Source organism: Homarus americanus, unplaced genomic scaffold (genome assembly GCF_018991925.1).
Source record: "Homarus americanus isolate GMGI-L3 unplaced genomic scaffold, GMGI_Hamer_2.0 scaffold13495, whole genome shotgun sequence".
In the NCBI taxonomy this organism is placed as follows: domain Eukaryota; kingdom Metazoa; phylum Arthropoda; class Malacostraca; order Decapoda; family Nephropidae; genus Homarus; species Homarus americanus.
The window spans coordinates 1,046,666-1,069,842 of NW_024727075.1; positions in this window are offsets into that span (position 1 = coordinate 1,046,666).

Below are 23,177 nucleotides of genomic sequence, written 5' to 3' on the forward strand. Positions count from 1 at the left end.
CAGTGAACATGAAATCTAACACCTGCAAGACAGTGAACATATCTAACACCTGCATGACAGTGAACATGATATCTAACACCTGCAAGACAGTGAACAGGATATCTAACACCTGCAAGACAGTGAACATATCTAACACCTGCAAGACAGTGAACATATCTAACACCTGCATGACAGTGAACATGATATCTAACACCTGCATGACAGTGAACATGATATCTATCACCTGCATGACAGTGAACATGATATCTAACACCTGCATGACAGTGAACAGGATATCTAACACCTGCAAGACAGTGAACATATCTAACACCTGCAAGACAGTGAACATATCTAACACCTGCATGACAGTGAACATGATATCTAACACCTGCAACACAGTGAACAGGATATCTAACACCTGCAAGACAGTGAACAGGATATCTAACACCTGCAAGACAGTGAACATATCTAACACCTGCAAGACAGTGAACATATCTAACACCTGCAAGACAGTGAACATATCTAACACCTGCGAGACAGTGAACATGATATCTAACACCTGCAATACAGTGAAGATGATATATAAAACCTGCAAGACAGTGAACATATCTAACACCTGCAAGACAGTGAACAGGATATCTAACACCTGCGAGACAGTGAACATGATATCTATCACCTGCAAGACAGTGAACATATCTAACACCTGCAAGACAGTGAACATATCTAACACGTGCAAGACAGTGAACTGGATATCTAACACCTGCAATAGACATTAAACCTGACATCTGACACCTGCTACAGACAGTAAATCTGACACCTGCAACAAACAGTAAACCTAACACCTGCAATACAGTAAACAACACTGCAACATTTGTAGACACACCAGAAAACATGTGGCCACACCATATAAACACCTGTGACCACACAATATAAGCACCTGTCCCTTACACCATATAAATACCTGTGACCAGACCATATAAACACCTGTGGCCACACCATATAAACACCTGTGGCCACACCATACAAACACCTGTGGTCATATCATATAAACACCAGTAGCCACACCATATAAACACGGTCTTGGGTATTCATAAGTATACATCATTAAAATACTAAGTTTGATCATGAAGAAAAGTAAAGCTTCTCATCCACTCTGTAACCAATACTAAAATTACCTGCTGTTTTCTTCACTATGGTGATATTTTTAAGTATAATGGTTAATGTGTTTCTTCAAGTATAAAGTGAATATAATGGAAGATTTTTTACCTATTTGCTGCCTATCTTAAGGTCTTTAAGTGCCTAAACAAGCGGCGTCCAATACCAATCATCACGCGCTAGATACTGATACAGAGTTTGCTATCTAATTACTAAAGAAAATACTAATAACTCAAACAAAAGTATAATTAAACAAAACTACACCCACAAAAATCATAAAAGTTCTATTTACGTGAGAAAAATACTTCACCAAATTACAAAATGTTAATGATAAAAAAAAACGAAAATCCATTAAAATGGTAATAAAAAAAACGTCATCGGGTAATCCAGAAATCTAAGAGGAACAGCCAAATGTCTTATTCATTACCGTCCACTCCCTTGTATAGTCGGGGTCAAACGTTCGCCCCTTCCTAAAATGATGCAGCATCGACCCCAAACGAGATACAACAGTTAGGGTAAGTCAGTTCGGAGACTCATTCCCGTGACTCAGTTTCACCGCGGGGAGTGAACTTTTGTCCCAGACTGTAAAGACACAACTGTATTATTCGTCTTATTTACACTGACTGCGGCCAGCCAGAGATACGTCACTCAGTTCATTCAATGACGTCACAACATTGTACGTGCAGTATAGTCTGAGTCATTAGAGTATTTTCGGGAATAATTCACTACGTCACATCTCAACTGATCATTCTAACTACCATATAATTTTTTTCGGTATTTATAAAACTGGAAACCTAAGAAATGATTTAGCATTCTGTAGTTTTCATTGGCTGTTGTGACTGGTGTCTGGAGAATTTATCATACTTGACACAAATACTGTATCTACACTGTTCTATAAATCCCATCTCGACCATCGATCATTTCGCCACTGTTCGTATTGTTATCACCTTCACGTATCATCCACCAGTACTTAATAAACTCACGTAATGGTGTTCTAGAGTCTAGACGTCACCTTAAGATAAGTTTAATAGCTGTGCCACCCAAAATAGCCACCATGTTCCATAATATCAACGAGAGCGGGCATAAGTGACTCTAGCAAGAATATTTCGGTCATAACTAGATTATTAGGTACCGGTAGTTTACATTGTGCATATACTAAAATAAATCAATATATAGAGAACAATACAAATGGTTGATGTTTTGTGACTGTTAGAAGTTTGAATATCTATATCAGTAATGACTTGTGGGGAACTGGCCACTCCACCCCCACCCAAAAGAATAAACAACAACAACATCAATTATAATAAAAAAATAAATAAATAAAAAATAATAATAATAATAACATTTACGTTCCAAGTCCACAGGTGCAGTTCAATACACAAAATTCAATCAATCTTACACCCAAGTACCACCACGACGGTCTAGGGCAGTGGTGTTAAACTCAAAACCTTTCGAGGGCCAATTCTTATTTTAGTTACCCTCTTCAGGCCAACACAAGTGCTATATCACATATTTGCAGGATTGAAGTTTACAGCTTCACACATTGCCTCACCTGGCTTACCGGGAATACCTCATTTGGGTTTATCAGATCTTAAGTTCGTCAAGTTCATTTTACATAGATAGATGTTTTATAATGTGCAAAAAAAAGGAGCAAAGGAAAAATAAACAAAATATGAACCTGGACTGAACCCGTACACTAGTGAAGCCTAGCGCAAAGTGGTGGTTAGTGGGTTTGATGCAACTGTCATGCGTACACAGTTTCCCTACAGATCTTTTATATTCTTTTCATTTCAAAAGATTGACTGCCCATCAATTCTACATACAGTTAGACGTAGATATAGATAACAGAGATTAAAAAGCGAATTATAACTCACGATTTCTCCAAAGAAATGGAGAGGGTCCAACAGCGTACACCAATTCTCCTCGTCTGTTTAACCTAGTGTTGTTGCGTTTGCCTGCTGCCTTTGTTCAGATGCCAGTAATGGCTGCGGCTTCGTTTTTTAATTATTTAGTGATTTTAATTTATAAGCATTTTCCCATTGCAATAGTGTTATTACTAGCATTAACAATATAAATTCAATTATTGCCACAATGATGTTAAGATCATTTCGGAATTTACTGACGTATTCGTATCTGTATTTTTTACTTTATATCTACAGTATTTCTATCATAATTTCACGGGCTGATAGATTTTGCCATCATCCCGCGGGCCACAGCTGACCATCCCAGGGGCCACATTTGGCCAGTGGGCCATGAGTTTGACACCACTGGCTCTAGGGTATACAGACGCAGTACCCTAATGCGGGGGACACTCACGACGTCAACATAATCACCGTGTGCACCACAACCCGAGTGTATCCGCCATTTTTGCACCATGAACGAGTATTTATGTACAATATACTCTCATGCTGTGCTCGTCTTGCAACACCAACTCTCATACGACACACAGTGCACGCGGCAAATGATGCAACTTCATCCACCTCCTGCCAGACCCTCACCCACCAGGAGTCTCGGTATTGTACGTCTTAAGGACCACGGAGGCAGAAGTCATCCGTAAACTTGCAAAGGATGTTACAATCACACAGACATAACACAGCAACTAATATAATCCCCCAAAAAACTGAATATCCACAGAAATCGGTAATCATGTAATTTTCCTCCATACGTTTCCTGTAATCTAGTCACACTGTATTGCACACTGAAATATTAGTACAAAATCTCACTCCGAGTTGACACCGGTGAGGCTACCCCCACACACACACACATACCTCATAAAAATTGGCAAAAGAAACGACGAGTTTGTGAGAGATGGGAATAAAATCAATTAATTACAGCTAATGTCAGCGGTGGTAATAAGGCAGAGGCAACTATGTCGGGAACGCCACTCTCCTCCCCCCACGTTTTTCTCATTCATTTCTTACCGCAATGATAAATCCCCACACAGTAACTTGAACCAGTGAGTGTGTGTGTGTGTGTGTGTGTGTGTGTGTGCGTGTGTTAATTACAAACGAGTGAAGGTTCTGTCGCGTTCTTGAATTCTTTCCCTTCAGTACCTGTTTACTAATACTATTGAGACAGGTGATATACGTGTGTCTGACCCAGCAGGTTGTGTAAAAGTTACTTAGCTAGCAGTTCATCGTTCCCTAAGCCTAGTACTCAGTGTCGTTTGCCGTCATTCTTAAATTCTACTTGCCAACCAATCATCGATCCCTATTAAGCCTATTAAGTCTACTAGCCAACCCGTCCCTCGCTCCATATCACCACCATCAGGTCATCACGCCACCATAGAACCGAATGTAAGCATCTTCAGCATCAGCGGCGTTCTGGAATCCCCAACTATATATCCAGAAATGAGATTAAATATTCAGCTGTGGCTCACTTAAAATATTTTGTGGTCCAATTTAAGAGAAAACTTTAAGAATATCGCTTTTAAGGATTCAATTTTGTGCACAATATAATCATTCGCGTGCGCATTATATATATATTATACATTAATGCAGTATACTGAAAACATGTGCATGATTTTATTGTACACCAAATTGAATCCTGAAAAGTGATACTCTTAAAGTTTTCTCTTTAATTGGACCACAAAGTATTTTAAGTGACTCACAGCTGAATATTAAATCTAATTAAGCGCTATGAAATTCTCCGTACTACTTGTGCTCGGTGATATAACTGCCAGGGCTGCTTCACAGATGCCAGCATCTTGGGCAGTTGAGTGCTGGAAGGCGCGGTGGGGCGGCGAGCCTTAATTATGGTAAACACATGATCAACTGGGTGCTTAGGATGCCTCTAACATGTCATAATGATTACGTCTTGGGCACATACTTCACACTTATATCCCACAATTACATGGATAATGAATGATATGCTCGTCCAAGGGCTGGATGCAGTCGTCAACAAGATAAACCGTGTGATTTACACATGTAAAGAATAGTAATGCGAGTTAATCCAGGATACAGGTGTACTTAATTCTGACTCCTCCCTCTCTAAGGCAAATGTTATAGGGAACGGTACTTCAAATATGACTCTGGTAACTCAGCGATACGTCTCTACTGTGTACCGTATGTATATAATTCCTTGATACATATTCAATACTGCAAGTGACATTAAAGTTACTTAACTTAACCTTTGATCCATATTCAACAGATGGAAAGAACTAACGAGTTACTATGAGATGCCCTTGACGAAAGTGGCCCAAAAGATCCCAAGTCTTGCAGGATAACCATTACGTCAGGACGGGCAAGATTATCCCAATTGTATGACTTGTGTTTTGCATAGTTGCCAAGATGACTGCCACAGCTCTTTTTTTTTCTCTCTCTGGTAATATACTTTTCCGGTCTGTTGACGAACTACGCACTTAGGATTTCCGCTTATTGCTTCAAGTCTCCAAGGTCATACTAATATTTACCAAGATCCTAATTAAGATGTTGACTTGTTATAAAAAACTAAATTTTCAGCCACGATAACAATATATAATGAACAAACTAACCGCTCTTGGGTTACACTATATCTGAAAGTTAACCTAAAATTCGGCAAAGGTAGCACCAGAAGTCGCTGAGGTAACCCAAAAATGCTTAAAGGGTCAACAACAAAAAGTCACATCTCGTTTGTAAGTTGCATCGTAAGTAATAGCTGACCATAACAGAGATCTCCAAGGTCAGCAATGAATCATTCAAGTCAGGAGTGTGTAAGGTGTCATCAAGGTTATGTCAGTCACAACACAACCGCGGTCTCAAGAACGTCGCCAAGACCACGTCGCCAACTCCTAACGTCACGCCGGAAACCTCCATTGGTCACCTGTGATGATAATAAGGTCGTACCGGTATATTAACTCTCCAAGGACCTAGGAACTATTCTCTTGACACACCAAAAAATCACAATGTTGACTCAGGTGATGGCTTTAAGGGAATCTATAAACAGACGAACACATGTCTGACGAATCAAAAAGTCGATAAAACCACGACTGATCCTCACCACGACAGACAAAGATTTCAATGAGTTACCAGACGCGGTTTTATATTCCCATTCATACTGGTAATGGAGGCGAGGTAAGTGGCTGGTTCTTTGCCTCACAGCACAAAGTTCCCAACTCGAGCCAGACGTCGTTGTGGTCACACCTAGAGGTCTACACTTGTCCGGTTATATTTACTTGCCCATGAAATTACAACAAAAACACCCACTTGTTGAACAAACTTCTGTACCCGACAAAAATAACTGAAGAATCACGATTTGTAGATGATTATTACGTCTATGTTCACGTGTAACCATAAACTTTATATTTGTCAGTTTATGTTGAGCTATGTGTTTAGTCACGCTCGAATAAGTATGCACACATCCTCGGTAGCTACTGTTGGAAAAAAAAAACGCAACACCCGGATCGGCAGGAATCCAGACGGGGGTTGAGGTGAGCCGCAGCATCTCAAGTGCCTCAAGAACCGGATTTGTGCAACTCATTTATTTTTGTCTAAAGTTACATTAAGACGATTACAGGTCATACTATCAAAGGCAGTGAATCATTCTATAAGCAGTGCTTCATATTATATTTTATTCTTGGTGGGTTAGATGGCTCACCTGAATATATAAATGATAAACTGATACCTGCTGATATTATTGAGGAAGTTAACGAGACTTTAATATATAGGTAGTAGCCCTTTTTTGAAACCATGCGTGCAGTGTAAGGACGCAAATAACATTTTGTTGGAATTGCGAAGGTGTACGAGCAATCTACACAGAGCTCGCCTACTGTCCTAAGAGTCGCTGGTCGACCCAGCTGTGAATGGCTACCTGACTTTATAGTAGCAAATATGAAGGAGATTGAGTGCGGTGCCTCCTTATGTGTCAGGGATTAGTGTTCACTGCACACACAGATCCACTCCCATTTGGCAATGCAAACCACGAAGATATAACTAAAGTTTTAAATACATAAAGTGAACAGTGGCAAGGATCATCAAGTCAGACTTAAAATGCTTCCAACTACCATCTCGCTTTACCACCCCATCCTTGTCGTAACTGTGGCAGCCAGTTAAGCCCACACAAGGATTCTGGCACTATAGGAGGATGGGGCACTCCAATGGGCGAACACGTTCACCCCGAATGTGGCGACGCCAAACGGCCATGACATATAAAAACACATTAACGCCTTATTATTAAACAACATCTTCCCTTGAAGAGGGTCGTCGTGTTTCAACCCGAGTTTTAAACTAAATGAGTCCTGAGGGACACCGCAGTACAGTACTTAACGGGGTGGTGTGGCGGTAAAATAACTAATTCCAATATTATTAATTAATTTTATTGGAATTAGTTAATTTTACCACCACACGTAAAAAAGAAGAAAACAATTAACAAACATTTAAGAACCTGCCCTAACCTAAAAAATCCCTGATCCTCTTAACAAATTACCTTATTTAACCGATGGCAGAGGAGAAGTGATTCTCCCCATGCGTTTGTATGTTTAGGTCTAGACTGAACCGTCAGCTGTAAGCGAATGAGTATGAACTTAAAATCCGCCAATAGTGTGATGCCTAGGTAATGTTAAGAACAGGTCTACTAAACGTCAAACGATTCCCAGCGTGCGACACGAGGTTCACAGGAACAGTGATTGCTCGTCCAGCGGATAAATAATGTAAGAATTTTGTTCAATATCTTATAATATAGGTTAAAAAAGTTAGGTCGGATTTTCAAACGTTCTATTGTTTTGTTTTTAACTCTGCATTCCCTCTCATCTTCAAAGTCCTGCCCACTGGGGAAGCATCTCTAGTATTAATATACTGTACTACTAATAATAATCTATCTCCTGTAATGTATAATATAGTTTACATTAAACATTTGACTATTGCTCCTGAATTTATATTTGTACATGTCCCCTTCAAACTTACTACAGGTAATAAAGACTGTCCACAGGTAAACACTAAGTGAAAAAATACTACAATTATGAAAACTGCCTAAAACTCTGGCGCTGTTTGAAGCCTCGTGTCACGTGTTTCAGAAGAAGAGTCCTGATTCAACTATCCAGTGTTCATCAAGTTAGTACAGTAGATTTCAAGGACTTCTTAAACGAGGTCCTATACGAAAGTTTTGAGACCTCAGGTTATCAACATACGGCAAATATAATGATAATGAGCATTCAGGGCAGATCAAAACAAACTGCTATTTTTTACTAAGTAGAAGAGAAACAAAATTAGGCTGGATGTCGACTCCTGTCAGGGAAATATGATACGCCTCTTTATTGTTGTCACCAGCCAGGATATGACGCACCTCCGGTCACAGGTAGACTGTGCCATACCTCGAGAATAATGCTGGTTTTTGTTTACTCTGATATACACTTCTTTTCTTTGGTTGCAATACAGTGGCGGGATGATGTGACGTTAAGTCTTCCAAGCAGCGCTAAGATACGCCTGCTGGGTCTTGTCACTCACTACACTACGACACGTTTGTGGTTACCGCCTGTTGTCACCAAGTCGCGGTACACTGACCAGCTCTCATAATTAAACAGTGGCTGCCGTTAATAGGACGTAATCCGTAACTTTCACGTAAGAATCATTAGAAGGTTTGTATGTCAGCGTTCTCTTGCCAGAAACGTGGTGTATGAACGTCACAAGTTATCTGAGTAACACAATCTGCATAACTATATAATAAAGAAAAAACTGGCAAGTGAAAAACTCAGCAGCCTAATTATGTTCGAGTCTAGCAACTAAGGCAACTAAGTCAACTACCCAAACGTTACAACTGGCAACTGCATTACCTCACGTGAAAACCAAGCCTATTACAACCTCCCAATTTTAGATCAGTGGGCATGAACCTTGTCCAGTCGTCGTAACCATTGGTCTCAGTGAGAGAAGTATACTTTGCCTCTTCTATCGTAAATTAAAAGCCAGGGTCTTCTTGCTCCACCACCTGATTTACGCCCCGTGTATCAATAACTATTCACTTAAAACGTAGAAGACTGAATTACTTATTTGTATTACAGCAGCAACATTGTCCTTACTTGTGGGAGACCCCGCAACTCAACAAGTGAGGGCAATGTTACTGTTGTAATACAAGCATTTAGCGCCATCTCTACAAAAATATGTAAAACAATGTATACCTGCACATTTTTTCTGAGACACTGAAGAATCGCTGGCGTCGTAATATTCACGCTTGGGCTTTCTACTTAGCATTAATGTAACAACGCTACAGATAATATATATATATATATATATATATATATATATATATATATATATATATATATATATATATATATATATATATATATACACACACACTTGTATCTAGGGGTGAGACATCTGCTCCGAGTATCAGTTACCACCTATCACCGAGTCTTGGAAAATCTCGAGGAAAACAGATCCTTATTAAGAGCACGGAAGTCTAGTTCAAAATTACCGGTTGTTTCTAGACAGCTTCCACCGTGAAGGACAGACAGACAGACAACCCAGATACATAGTGTCTCACGAGCTATGATACCGTGCGGGACATTAAAAAGGGGGGGGTAATTACTACATATCCGGGTCTGGCTATTATGTTATTTTTACAAGAAAGCCGGATATGCAGTTTGTGTACAAAACGACGACATATGACAACACACACATGAACCATTCAGACTTTAGCCTCACGTTCCCTACAACAAACTATACACATTGTTATCACCAACTCGACCTCGTATGCGCAAAAACTCATTACTTCAGTATACACGTAAATAGCATATCCGGCTCTCTAGTATAAATGTGTTAAAGGCCGGACCCGAGTCTGTGACCACATCGTACACAAAACACTGGGAAGTCAAGACGACAAAACTCAGTAAACGTTGAGCATCAGTGATGAGGCTTACCTGGCGCTCCCCTGGGTCTTGGCTCACACTGTGTCATGAGGGCGTATATTCCTTAGGTCTTGAGATGCACTTATTAAACACATAAGGTTAGTTACGAGACGGGGAGGAAAGGTGGGTTAATATGTAGGACTAACCGGCCGACGAATTATTTTCATTATTGTTTATTTCCTTACATTATCTTCATCAGTGAGTTCTGATATGATAATCATTTGTTGTGCAAATTTTTCGTTTCATAGATAATTAGGTGCCTAGGCGCGCTCTAGTTTGTCTTGCGGGCGGTAATGAGGCCCTGCTTAGCTCGCTGAGGCGCTTTTCCCGCGCCCGGGGTAGTCGGGGCAGTTTGTTTTTCAGCGTGTTGTGTGAAGGTTGTTGCCGGTCTTACATGGACGTCATTTGCGAATTTAGGGATAAAGACAACGAGACTCCATTTTTTTTAAAGATCACGGCATTATTCCTTTAGATAGAGACTGTCCACACTGCAGGAATCCCTGTGCCTTCCGACCGGAAAGAAATTTGTTTCAGTGTAATAAGAAAATTATCAACAAGAAAAACAAGCGGCCGGAGCGTGGCTCGGTAAATCACTCCGCCGCCCGGGCTCCTAAGGCGCCGATGCGCCCGTTCTAGAAAATGCCTCAAATTTCACCATATCTTAGGTAGGTCTTTCTGTTTAATATACCGGGGGGGTCCGGGGTAGCCCCCCCCCCCACCCCCCGGTAAGAATGTTAGGTAAGTTTGTTTATTTGGTTAGGTTGGTTATGTCTGTTCTTTATACCCACAAATGTTAAGTGACGTTTATTTTTAAAATATTCATTTTTTAAACACATTTGCACAAAGTATAACAGTGTCCACTATAAAATAACAGTGAAAATCAAGCGTTATTATAATCGTTTTCAATCAATTTCGGCCGCGGGTTAGTCCTATATAATTACCGGAGAGGAAAGAGAAAAGTTAGCGGGAACGGTAAAAGTCCACTCGTCGTCGTACAAGAAGCAACTAAGCACAGGATCAGCATGTATCACACAGTCTGTGACCCGCCTCACCGCTACCCTGCTCTGGCCTAAACTGCCAAAGAGGCCCATCCAAACTACCGATAAACGTTAAGAGTGTTCTGGGTTTCAAAATAGTTTCACACTATGTTTAATTAAGAATAATGAACTAGCAACACTAAATGTGTCTTTTGGTGATAAATATTTGTAAAAAAAAAATATTTTACAAATATGTATTTCTTACAAGTACAGTCCTGGACTCTTCCACTTTGAACACCAAGTCAGACGACCAGAGGGGTAGAACCAGCTGACGATCTGGTAACAGTGTGTGTGGGGGTAGGAGGGTTTGGGGAGGGGGAGGGGGAAAGCTGGGGGAGTTCTTGAGTTGTGTGTTGCGTAATATAATCATATTTTATTTTATACATTACAAATTAATGGAAGTAGAAGGAATTATTAAATTTAGGAATACGTTTTTTTCCCAGTAGTATTACAATGTTTGATTTTTTAAATGGTCATTTTCAATCTAAAGTTCAAGACCAGAGAAGGACGCGATCTTAACCTTCCCGCACCAATTCTTAGTAAGAATAGCATGGGAGAACAGGTGCCAGTCAATGGTTGATGTTGATAAAATATTGAGTTACAATACCCATTCTAATAATAAACTTATTCTTAGAGGAGAGGAATATTGCAATAAAAAAGTATGGGAAGTTCTATTATTACGTGAAATGAAACAAGTAGTGATTGTTATCATAACGGAAAATAGACTAGTCACTTATTATTAATAAGGAAATTAAGTAAACAAAATTTTATTAATTTTTTTTCACTCAAAAGTATGAGAGACGACCTAGTGAAAGCGAAGCTCATGAGAGGTGGCTAGATATATGCTTTGTAAAAGGCTGCCCTAATAAGTGACGATATGAGGTTGGACTTGGGCATCAGAAATCATCGACATGGGAACACCGTGTCAGCAGACTTGTCTTGGTTTGTCGGCATTAGGCATTGGACTTCTGGAAAAGGCTTGTTTTCACTGACGTAAATTCTTCACTTTAGTATCCCGTCCACCCACCTTCTTGGTTGATCACGGCATTACGCACCTACACGTCATTGGCAAACTACATGTCAGTATCTTTCGTCGCACCATACCACTAGAATCACCATATTAAAACGATAAGTGTAAAGAGGTCATTTTGGTTTACCCGGTGCGAGGCTAGGTCGAAACGTAACTTACGACAGCATATGGTTTCATTATACGCTATTATTGCTTTCATGAAATGTAATGTGCATATAAGAGCAGTTGAATCACCTAAAAATGTGTATCAGCTTAAAGTTATATGTCAGATTTGGAAAAAAGTTATAACTAAGAAATTGGTCGACATCAATCATTGACTGGCACCCGTTTTCCCAAACTGTCCTTACCCGAGGAAGGGCAGCAGTAGTGCGGGGAGGTAAAGGTTACGTGTTTCTCTGGCTTTGGAGCCTTAGATTAGAGATAACCAATTACACCCCAATAAATCAAACAACGTAAATACGTATTCCTTTACCATAATTACCTCTTCCACTTCCATCACTCTCTTGTGTGCGAAATAATATGATTATATTATGCAACACGGAACTCAAGTACTCCCCCATCTTTCCCCTTCCCCCCCCCCCAACACACACACTGTTACCAGATCGTCATCTGATTCTACCTCTCTGGTCGTCTGGCTGGGTGTTCAACGTGAAAGAGTCCGGGAATGTACTACATACAGTATATTTTTTGGGGGAAATTGTGGATATTTCGAAGGCTTTGTGACGAAGTCGAGGTCGGAGCTTATGAATTAAACGCCTTTGTTGACATTGTAGTGGCGCTCCAACTCCGATGCATCTCTCTCTCTAAATCTTTAATTGTGAGACACTAGTGTGTTTAATAATCTAGAATACGCGTTTAAAGACCTTAGTTGTTAAAACGCCGTAATACATTATAACAAACTTAGCGTAAAAGTGTTTCATGCTAATTATGACAACTACAGTACCACGAACACATTAGTTGATTCTTTGGTGGTGCCTTGCGGGTGACACACACACACACAAACGAGAAAACACATAAGCGTACAAGGACACTTTCAAATACGTCAGAACACATGCACACACACAAACACACGGTCACATATAAAAACACTTACGAACAAAGTACGTGAGGTAATACCATCGCACGTAATAATAATAATAATGGTTGCCCCTCGTGTAACGAGGATGGCCACTTTGGCGTGAATTTGTTGAAGGTGTAGAAGCTGTCGCCAACACAACAACCACGCCCGAAGTTAACGAGCTGCGTGACCCAGGGTCAAGGAATAGTTCGATAAGACCGGACAACTCGCCAACTGCACTGGCAAACCATTACCCCGGATTACGATCCGCAAATCGATTAACATCCAAGTTCCCAATTACTGCTGGATAGACAGAGGCAAATGGCGTAAAAAACTTGCCCAAAGTTTCACCCTGCACGGGATCGAACCCGGGTTCGCTCCTTTGCTATGCGAGCGCGCTGACCATTACACCACAGGTCGCACGTACATTCATACTAAAAAGATTATTCGGCACCTTTACGGCGTAGTACAATATGACACGGGTGCCGAATAATTTTGTTGTGGGTGTACACACACAAGCACATCCGCACACGCTTGTACACACTCACGCACACACGTACACATACATGCACACACGTACACTCGCACATTCACGTACACACGTACACTCGCACATTCACGTACACACGCGCATGTACACACACCTGCACGCGCGCACACACACTGATATGATGGCATCCAGTCTCAAACGTTCTCTGGCAGGATCAGGTTATTGGTATGTAAGTTTTCCATCCGTTAGTCTGATGCATCTCTCCTTCATTATTGTTATTACTATTATTACTCCTATTATTATTAATATTATTATTATTATTATTATTAATCTTCTTCTCTTATAAATGCAGTTTTTGATTACTAAACGAGTCTTGGTCACATGGTTAGCGCGTGTCGACTGATGTTGTAAGTATAGTTTAGCTGGTCGGGAGGTGTTGCTGTGTTATCACCAACGTATTCCCTAAAGAGAGGAGCTTCGGCCTCCTCCGGCAGTAGGTAAATGACTTAAGTACTTGTTGCCCAGTTCTCTCAGTTACACCACCGAAGACATCACTGAAATAGCTTGAGCATCGTTTCGTTGGTTCATAGACAAAGATCAAATTAGATGCATTTTGTGACCGGGGAACTGAAGGAAATATTACGTAAGGTATTTTAGTTTGAATTTAATTAAGTTTGAACATCCATATTTGCCCAGGTGTTTATATTCTTCAATTTAGTTGATCAAAAAATATAGAAATTATTTGTGTAGCTAAAGATCCCACTTAGAATATTGTTTACTTACAGAATATATTAGATTTGCATTGAATTTCCCACGAGTCGAACTATAACATCTACGTTCAAACTGATGAATTTCTACTGGATTCACGTGTAGGTCATTCACATCCAGCTAAAAACTCTCGAGCAAAAACACTTTTACCTTGGATCTTGCAAACCACGTCTCGCGAGTTTATCCATTAGCTAACCCACGAGCTGTCTTCTCTGTGTGCTCACTCCTCTACGTTCTCATGCAAGCAACTGGAACTGTCGTAGGGAAAGTGTTTCATAATAAGCTAGGAAGAAGAAAATAATTACGATAAAATAGTTGAGCAGAGCCGGGGGTCGTAAAGGAAGTGGGCGGGGCGAGGCAGCGCGTCATGTGCACCGAGATTTGGCCTTAAACACGGACTGAAAAACTGACGTGATGTGATGGATCGAGTGTAACGTATGTTTTCTGTCTTGTGTATTATATTACGGGTCCACGTAACCCCATTCTTATCCTTTATACAGTGTTCCGCAGAAAATTATCAAAAGTCAAGTCCATTTTTTTTCCTTGACAGTTAAAAATATGCCAGTGGATGTACAAGAAGTTCAGGCAGATGATATAGACGAACAATGTAGAAATAAATATGTTCTAATTAGAGTAAATAGCGTATGTTGCCTCCGATATTCAAACATGCTCTCACAAAAGTTGTATGACTCATCTCGATACAAGTCTTACCGGTTCTTAGGTTCCAACAGCTCATGCATTCTGTGTTACAACATTTTTATGACCAGTGACATGTAATCTATTAACAGTACATTCCTAGACGTTTTTTGTTTTGTGCATACCTTGTCAGTTCAGTACATGTTGACAAGATAAATCCTAACACGTCCACACAACTGCCCAGATTCATGTAAAAAAGAACTTGAAGATTCAGATCAACAACGGCAGAGGAGCAGGGGATGTGACCCCTATAGAAATGTCGTCCCCATAAACAATTCGTCTTCATAAGCTCATCTTTTCCTCTTATACCCGGATATATGGTCAATGGGCAAAAACACACTTCGATAGTGATACATTCACACCGCCAAGCAAACTGGCTATTGCCCCCAAAAATGACCTTTCATCACGACCTTGACTTAAGATCATTTAAACTTACTCACTGATTTTTAGTTTGTCCTTAAAATATCTATTAAGTTTAGTCAAAAGCGTTTTCATTTTTTTCTGACAGACAGACAGATATGCTCACAGACAAAGCAAAATAAATACACCAACCCCGTGGACGAGTGTGTAATAACAGTGCACTACAGTACCAGTAAACACTATAGGGACCACTGGATAACAAAACCACAAAACAACCTCGTCAAACACAACTACAAAACTTCCTCAGCAACACCATAAAACCATTTGTTTACTCCACCAACTCTAAGACTGGTCATCACACACACCCACCCACACACACACACACACACACACACACACACACACACACACACACACACACACACACATATTGATGGAATATCTCGCAGTCATATATGTACTCAATTGCACGCTTGTAAAACATATTTCACTGCACATTTAAATGGATCTCAATTGTATTTCTATGTTTATGTTTTTAATATACAATTAGTTACAAAAACATATCAATATTTTATGATACTCTTGTGGATATTATTCTTTCTGCTTCTCGGTATGAGGCGATGATGGCTCCCGTCACCTGTGGACACCTGTGTAACTTAAAACCTTTAGATGTTACACGCAACACAACAGTTAGTCACGGAACACCTGTCTGCCAGGTTACTTGAAGACACCTCAAAGGATTCACATGATACGCTAACTTACAGCCACCAAGAGCACACAACTGAACAAAAAACTTACAAAGAAAATGTTGTCTTTGCTATGTTTAAAAAGTCTGACAGAAATATGTAAACACACCAAGGTTATAAAGCAAATACTAACACAAGCTAATAAACAGAAAATTGCATAATTCTCTACAGCACCAGAAACCTTTCACAAATAACAAACAATAACAACAACAAGTACAAGAACAACACCTCTACAATAACTACATCAAGGACAAACTATCTTACGTCACTGTAATAAAAGTCCCGGAAAATTACGATGCATCACTGCTTTTGCCCTTGTACAACAACACACTCCTGACAACATTACCTCAATACGATGTCACAATTCCTGTCACAAGCAGAGAGAGAGAGAGACTCTCCCCCCACACATTACATTACACCGTCACGCCTCCACGTCCATACCAATTTTACATTTCTTGTATTTAGAATTTAAAAAAAAAAATTTCACTATCACCCCATCATAACTACCACCATACTACCACTAGCTCTGAGACTCCTCCATCACCACTATCATCACTACCACACCATCACAATATCCATCCCTTCCTCCAACATTATTATCACCACCATCGTCACCATACCTTCAGTGTCTACAGTATCTGGAGCCAAAAGGATATATTCACCACTCGTTTGCTCACAGTATAAAAAGCACCAAGACTCTTATATTCTCCTGACGCACACACCCTCGTATATACAAACGATAATAATACTCCACGTACTAATTATTATTATGAAAGGCTGCAGGAACAATTTTTCAGTGACTTAAGTTGTATTTTTCTCAGCTGTGTGTAAGACTGCTTACAAGATTAACTTCATTACGTGTTGTCTGATAAATTCTCATAGTAATTCCCGTTACTGGTGGTGAAGTGTGTGACCTTAACATCTCTCGGTTACGGTATTTTAACCTTTAAGAGTTGGGTTTGACCCTTTTTAGTATCTAACAGGGTCACTATAGTGTACCCATATTTGTGAAGTGGGGTACATCATCAGTCCTTTACCGTACTGTACTGTACTGTATATGGAAACACCTCCTTCCTCCAGTACTGTAACACATTTCCCTCAAGTACTGTAACCATCCTTCCCTCCAGGACTGTAACCACCTCCTTCCATAAGTAACATACTCCTTCCCTCCAGGACTGTAACATACTCCTTCCCTCCAGTACTGTAACACACTCCTTCCCTCCAGTACTGTAACACACTCCTTCCCTCCAGAACTGTAAAACCTCCTTCCTCCAGTATGTACCACTCCTTCCTCCAGGACTGTAACACTCCTTAGTACTGTAACTACTCCTTCCCTCCAGGACTGTAACATACTCCTTCCCTCCAGGACTGTAACACCTCCTTCCCTCAGGACTGTATACTATTCCCTCCAGTACTGTAACACTCCTTCCTCCAGGACTGTAACCTCCTTCCCTCCGGGACTGTCCTCCTTCCCTCAGTGCTGTAACACTCCTTCCCTCAGGACTGTAAACACTCCTTCCCTCAGGACTGTAACACACTTCCCTCCAGGACTGTAACACACTCCTTCCCTCAGTAATGTTTTGTTTCTTGTTTTAAACCGCCAAACCGGGAAACGGGAGGCGGTGGGAGATCCATCCCATGACCCTGGGGATTATGTAAGGACTGTCTTGAGAGTGGCCAGGGAGGGAGGGAGGAGAGGGAGGGAGGGAGGGAGGAGGAAGGTAGGCAGGGAGTGAGGGAGAGGGAAGGTGAGCAGGGAGTGAGGTAGGTGAGGTTGGGCCGTAGTTCCCTCCCTCACCAGCAAAAAGGTGAGGAGGATGCCCAGGGGCGACGTGGGGATCATTTGTCGGCTCCTGTCACTGTCCTCGTCCTTGCCTCTTTCCATAGAAAAAGGAAGTCACTCTCCCTACTTCTCACCCAGACAATTGATTTACGGGGGGTATATCTGCCTGACCTTCACCTAACCCCTTTTCCTTTTACTAAGCGTCCATAGCGAATAACGATTGAAGCGTTTGATTTAATCTTTGCAAACATTCGTCTGACCTTTCTCATTAACACGATCATGCGAAAATTATGACGTGAAAAAATCAAATCGAATTTCCGGAATAATAGCATTAAAAACATCAAGTGCCACTTCCGGACTATTTTCCACGGTCGGTTGGCTGTGGAGGTTGATGATAGGTCACCTTGACGCCAAGATTCACTGTCTATTGGTATAATATAATGTATAGCAGTACAGCTGTGTGGGACGCTTTCCCTCACCCTGAGTTGAATTATAATTCCTCTGCTAACAAACACCAACTACAAATAAAAAACACGTTTCCCCTGAACTTCAACTTTGTTTTTAGGATATAATGTAAGGACCGACTTTGCCATTGGGCTTGGACTCGTGGAAGGAAAGGAGTTTTAACAGTTCTGATTAGTGTATATTTTGGGTTCACTCTAGAAATGGAGTTATGCATCATACATTATTTTCGGGATTATGAAAGGTAATAAATACTCATTAATAATTCATGTCTTTCAGTATCCCTACAGAGATATGTGTAGTGTGTTAGTGTGATGGTGACAAGCAACCTGAAGCATCCTCTCCAACCTGTCATGTGTTGTACAGCTGTTTACATCATAGTCAAGGCGTCAAGTTGTTGCTTTACTGGACTCTTGTTGTTTAGTCTGTACTGTACTGTATGTCAATATAATTTTGGTTCATATTTGATCAATATAATTCCAAAATCATTATTATTTTGTAGCTTAACAAGTAAACACCTACAAAGTTTCAACAAGATCAAAATACCCGTTTGTTTGATATTATAACACACACACACACACACACACACACACACACACACACACACACACACACACACACACACTCCCAGGCAGATAATGTTTAATGATGTTTTCGTGTACAACCTTTACCCAGAGTATGAATGTATTATAATACAAGAGTGGAGACTCCTTCACCTTCCTCAGCATCAGTAGTATTGGTTTACCTCGTAAAAGGAAAGAACAAAAGGACAATGTTTTAGCTTACGAAGAAAAACTCGCCGAGGTGAAGTAAAGATGTTCCTGATTAGCAGAGCGACGGAAAAAATTAAAGTGGGTCTCATAGGCCTGCATCACGGTTAAAGACATAAACGTTGCCACATACACCAACTTGCATTGTTTACAGATAAAGTATAGCACCACAAGCGCCTGGGGGCTGCCTGGTCATTACAAAGGTACAGACACAAGCCAACGCCAACAAACGCAGACCTTAGACGCCACTGACAGTCGGAGGAGGCCAGGCACGAGGCCCTCAACCCTGACTGCTTCCGTGCTCTCTCGTGTTTGTTTGGGAGCCTCAAGATGCTCTCCTTTCCACTCTCGGCCATGACTTTATTGTCTATTCTGTCAACAATGATTTTTTTTTCTTCGGCAGCTTTCTCCTATTTTTGTAGCGAAGAATAAAAAAATATATTTCTTATAAACAAACTGAGAAAAATATGCTTTTAGATCACAAGGAAAAAGAAAATATCACAGATTCCCACATACACAAGACTCTCTCCCTCGTGCTTCATTTTTTCATCAGATTTTTTTCCCCTGGTCGATGAGCACGGTAACTTGTGCTCGCTCAACGTTGCTTTGGTCGTTGTTTACTTGCAATGTTCACGTGGCAGAGGTTGTAAACTTTGTTGCCTTTGTTAGTGTATGAGACTGCAGGAACCTTAGCAGTGCAGGGAAACTTAACTGTCAACATTCAGGAGAAATGAGACCATCACCAGCTGAGAGACAGGAACTATCACCATCTGGGAGACAGGAACCAAATAATAACCAAAATAGAACAGGTCAGAAGTATGTATTAAAGCATCATACAGTTCATCGTGTGACTCCTGACCCATGACTTGTCAAGCCATGAAGTAACGAGCTTCTCATCAAATTACCCGCCTGACTCAGGTGACACACGAGCACCTGTCAGCAGGTGTTGAGACGAGGGAGGAGGCGGGGAAGATAACAAGACCAGCTGGGATTTACTCTGGCGGGTGACGACAAATTCCTCCATTGCAGCGCACTAACACTCTTAACATTCCTTCTTTGAGGCAGGGTGTGGGTGTAGTCCCTCGTCTTCGGTGTGCGGGTGTGACTTTTCCCTCGCCCTGCGGTATGGCTATAACCTAACCCTGAGGCAGGTAGATGGGGGCCACTTTGTACTGTGTAATTTATGCTACCTCATCTCTACAGTGTGTGGCTGTACCTCCCATCTTCAGTGCGTGACTGTACCCCAACCCTATACAGTGTGTGGCTGTGTCGTGTAGTGTGAAGGAGGTATCCCAACCTAGTGTAGATACAAAGAATAATCATCATTTTTTAAACGCCATGAACCTCTCAGTTTATTGCAGTCCCAGGGGAGAAGATTTAACAAAGGGTTTAAGGGCTATGGACCTGTCACTTACTGCGAGAGTCGTCACACAAACCGTGACTACTACAGAAGTTTCAAGTGCAGTAATGTGTCAGTTCTGTAACTTCTGTTTACTTTACCACTATATAATAAGTTCTTGCTAGCAGTCTTGTTCCCTTCAATACACCGTGTCATGCCTTAAAGTGTGAGTTACAGTACTGAGTGTGAAGGTGGCAGGCAAGGGTGGCGGGGAGCGTGGGGTGGTGTTTGGGTCGCCGCCGCCGAGCGTGTTGCAGCGCACATGATCTTTTGCTGCGGGCGCCGCTGGTAATGGCGGGCTGGTGCCGGGGGCGGGCTTAGCCGCTCCCCCTGCAAACGTGGTCGGCCCTGCAACACAGCCCGCTGCACCACCACCACCCTCTCTGTCCCTTATACTATTACTATCCTCATCCTACACCTCACATCCTCCTCACCGTCCCCATAATGTGGTCTATTTTCCCAATGGTGAGCGTCCCCGGGCGAGAGTGGGAGGGAGACTGCAGGTGGCGGGAGGTGTCTGGCACAGGGTTCTCGCCCGCCCGCCCAAACACCACAAAAAATGGCGCGCACGGCCTCTTGATCATTAATCACGCCACATACCCATGGTGACCCTTCTGCCTCACTGTAAACTTTTCACTGCTTGATTGACACACCTTTATCTTCAGTCATACAGAGCTCACTTGTTTCATCGCTGAACGCTGTCACACAAGTCACCTAAAAAAAGATTTCGGTGGGCCGCTTGCAAGCTGTGGCTGGGTCTGCACCAACCTATCACAGGGTGGGAGGGACGAGGCGGGACACGGACGATCTTGCCAACTGCACTGCAACCTGCATGCTGCACACTCTCCCGGGTACCCATGCGAAACTCCACATGTACAAGCGCGTAATAACTGTAGTAGTGACTGTAGTAGCGAAATACATCCCAAATAGGACTGAGCTGATGACTCTGGCCAGGTGACGCTAAAGACAGGTGTTAGCAGCACACGCTAATAATAAACTCTATATTTTACCTTCAGGTGAAAAAAAAATAAATGAAGTGTCTTGGATGGAAAAATTAACAAATTAGCTTAGATGTCTAGGTTACAATTCCTGTCAAAAACAAATATATTTAGAAAATCCTGTACAATTAGTGTCATCATAGTTTCCAGGCAGCCTCGTACCGACTCTACATGCTACGACGACTTAGGTCACTTGGGGCACCCACGCCAGAGCTGAGGACTATCTACAACGCCTTTATTCTCCCCAAACTAACGTATGCGTCACCAGCCTGGTCGTCTTCTCTCAACTCTACCCAACAACGTCAGCTAGAGAAGGTGCAGAAAAGGGCCTGCAGAATCATGCTCGGCGCAGACTACTCCGGCTACAAAACGCTCTCTCCACCCTGGAAATGCCATCCCTCAGTGACCTCCACCACCAAGCACTAGCAAGGTTTGGCAGTGGACTACTACATCCATCATTGCTTACCTCCTGCCACCGGCAGTCCCCCCCACCTCGTGCAGTCCAACAATACAATAAAATTCAGCCCATAGAGCCCGCACCGATAGATATAAGAATAGCACCATCCCATCTATTGTTAAAATAATAAACAACTCCTGATTTATGTACTGTACAGCCCTGTAAATGTATTCAACGCATATCATTATGTCTAAATCAAATGCAAGTTTGTAAATTTTCAACCACCGGCTGCAACTCTATTAATAAACCGTTTATTAATAATAATATTATTATTATTATTACACACAAAAAACTTTCGAATTTAGAAAGTGTGTGATGACCTAACCAATAAACGGAAGCAATGTTCTTTTTTTTTCTACACCCAAGAATATACTGTAGTCTGACCTCAGCAAGAGCTGTCTTGAATTAATGTCATTGTTGGTAGTGTTGGGGTAAGACTTCATCATCATCATCATCATCATCATCCTTCTCATTGCACGCTTATTCCACATATAATTATTCCCATCCCACATAATATACACATTCTAGTCTGTCTGTCTAATCTTAAGAATAAAAATATATACAGTTTCAGGATGTTGCTGTGTTAAGAGTCTGGAGTACAAGTCTGAAAAAAGAGGAATATTTTCCCCACTGACCAGCTACTGAGGGAATCACTGCGTGCTCTCTCTTTCTTTACAAGCGTACATGTGTGTGTGTGTGTGTGTGTGTGTGTGTGCGCGCGCTTTAATCTGTTCATTACACAAACGTCTTGAATTCAGAACAATATGGCTTCTTTGTGGTCTCGTATCAAAGTATTTGTCGTGGTTGAGTCGACGTTTTGGTCACATCTCCTAGAAAGTAAAATCCACGCGTTAAAATGTGTTGGAAAATACGCTCGGGCAACAAAAATGAGTTCCTGTACCGCTGTAGTTATATATATCATATGGTAGAGTTTTAACACGGTAGCAGTGTTGAAGCAGGGAACATCTCAGAACAAGACTGCCGGATATGAAGACGTCATGAAACAATAATGCCAGCGAGAAGACAGCAGGCAGGAGGCAGGATTTCCGCCCCGCCTCCGTACTCCACTGTTCCTCGGAGCTCCTCCTAAGGACTCTCTCATTTCTCGATAGACCAGAAAAAAAACAAGGGTGACATCAATTACTCCAAGAAATTAATAGAAAGACATAAAG